We start from the raw sequence: 2,414 nt of genomic DNA, 5'->3' as shown, positions 1-2,414 counted from the left end.
CACGCAGCCACGCACGAAAAAACGCACGAACTCACGCAAGTACGTAAGCACGCACACACGCACGCAAGCACGCACGAAGGCACAGACACTCTGATGACGACCAGGCAACAAGGCACCCTGACACTCCCTGGACACTCTCTGAACAATGGATGGACACTCTGATGACGACCCACGCATCTAGCATTAAGGCCTTAGGTGTTGTGTGTTGGGTAGGGTTGCTGACTCCTCTGGGGTGATGGAGACTCATCCTGAGCAGCATACAGCACCAAGATAAGGCAATAAAGCTAGCCAGCACAAGGAAACGGAAAATAAATAAAATAACACCGAAGAATTAAGATTACAATATAAAGACCACAAAAATAAAGAAGTGATAGAAACGCAAAATCAAGAAAAGGAAAAAAATCTAGCAGAGTAAGTCCTTTGGTGCTGTGTGTTGGGTAGGGTTGCTGACTCCTCTGGGGTGAGGGAGACTCATCCTGAGCAGCATACAGCACCAAGATAGGGCGATACAGCTAGCCTGCACAACATCAGGAAACGTAAAATAAATAAAAATATCATCGAAGAATGGATATTACTGAAAAAGGAACACGATAATAAAGAACTTGTAGAAAAACATCATGAAAGTGAAAACCAATCATTGGGGCAAGCATTAAGGCCTTTGGTGTTGTGTGTTGGGTAGGGTTGCTGACTCCTCTGGGGTGATGGAGACTCATCCTGAGCAGCATACAGCACCAAGATAAGGCAATATAGCTAGCCAACACAACACCAGGAAACGAAAAATAATGATATAGCACACCGAAGAATGGATATTACTGAAAAGGAGCACGAGAATAAAGAAGTGATAGAAACACAACATCATGAAAGTGAAACAACTCATTGAGGCAAGCATTAAGTCCTTTGGTGTTGTGTGTTGGGTAGGGTTGCTGACTCCTCTGGGGTGAGGGAGACTCATCCTGAGCAGCATACAGCACCAAGACAAGGCGATACAGCTAGCCTGCACAACACCAGGGAACGAAAAAAAAATAATAATAACACCGAAGAATGGATATAACAAAAAAAAAAACCCATCACGAGAAAAATAAAGTGATAGAAACACAACATCAAGAAAAGGGAAAAATATCTAGCATTAAGGCCTTAGGTGTTGTGTGTTGGGTAGGGTTGCTGACTCCTCTGGGGTGAGGGAGACTCATCCTGAGCAGCATACAGCACCAAGATAAGGCGATACAGCTAACCTGCACAACGCCAGGAAACGGAAAATTAAATACCGAAGAAACGATATTACAGAAAAAGAATACGAAAATAAAAAAAGTCATGGAAACACAACATGGACTGACACTCTGATGACGACCCACGCAACAAGGCCCCCTGACACTCCCTGGACACTCTCTGATCAATGGACGGACACTCTGATGACGACCCACGCAACAAGGCCCCTGACACTCCCTGGACACTCTCTGAACAATGGACGGACACGCTGATGACGACCCACGCAACAAGGCCCCTGACACTCCCTGGACACTCTCTGAACAATGGACGGACACGCTGATGACGACCCACGCAACAAGGCCCCTGACACTCCCTGGACACTCTGAACACTGCCCTGACCATTTGCAACAAAAAATCTCCTCACGACGTAACCTAAAAAGGACAAAATCCCCCCCGACAAAAAAAAAAAATAGTTAACTTTCCAAACTATAACGAAATAGTTGTCACCAACAAGACATCAAAATAAAGAAGCCATAAAAAAGAAAAAGAAAAAAAGCAACAAAGAAATCAACTCAAGCAGTAGTAAAAAAAAAAGACCTAACAAATCTAAAAAGGTCAACTCCTGATCAGTCAAAAAATAGAAAACTAAAAACATATAATGCCAAAATGTAACGAAACGTATGAACTCAAAACGAAGAAAGAAAAGTAAAAAAAAGAAAAAAAATTAACCAAAAATAAAATCAACACCCAAAAAAAAACGAAACTGAGGAGAACTAAAACTAAGAGAAAAAAGAAAACCGGCAGCGGCTTGACTATCTTTGGCTTCAGCCTGGCTTAGATGGACAGACGAAGGAACACAGAAAGACAGGAATAAAGGATGAACTGAAGTGTAAGAGAAGGAAGAAAGAAAAGAATATTATTATAAAGAAAAAAATTATAGGAGAGAGGGAAGAATGGAGGGAAGGATGGAAAAAATGAGGAAAGAAAGGAAGAAAACTATAAAGAATAGGAGAAAGGGAGGAAGTAAACAAAGAAGGCAACAAAGCATATGTAGATTCAGAAAAAAATATACAGATGGACGGAATGAGATGAACGGAAGAAAGAAAGGAAGAAAAATAGTTGCCTGGGTGGGATGCTGACGCTGGCTAAGTGTTCAGGGTGAAATGCTGACCCTGGCTTAGCGTTCAGGGTGAGATGCTGACCCTGGC

General features: G+C 42.5%; 1 long non-coding RNA gene across 1 annotated transcript; it reads left to right on the top strand.

Moving 5' to 3' along the window:
• Window positions 1-796: 796 nt before the first annotated feature.
• LOC126992042 (uncharacterized) lies at window positions 797-1,903 on the top strand. Its single transcript, XR_007746103.1, has 2 exons — window positions 797-900; window positions 1,139-1,903. It is a non-coding gene; the product is annotated as an uncharacterized LOC126992042 (long non-coding RNA).
• Window positions 1,904-2,414: the final 511 nt, after the last annotated feature.

Source organism: Eriocheir sinensis, unplaced genomic scaffold (assembly GCF_024679095.1).
Source record: "Eriocheir sinensis breed Jianghai 21 unplaced genomic scaffold, ASM2467909v1 Scaffold389, whole genome shotgun sequence".
Lineage (NCBI taxonomy): Eukaryota > Metazoa > Arthropoda > Malacostraca > Decapoda > Varunidae > Eriocheir > Eriocheir sinensis.
This window is presented reverse-complemented; position numbering and strand designations above follow the sequence as displayed.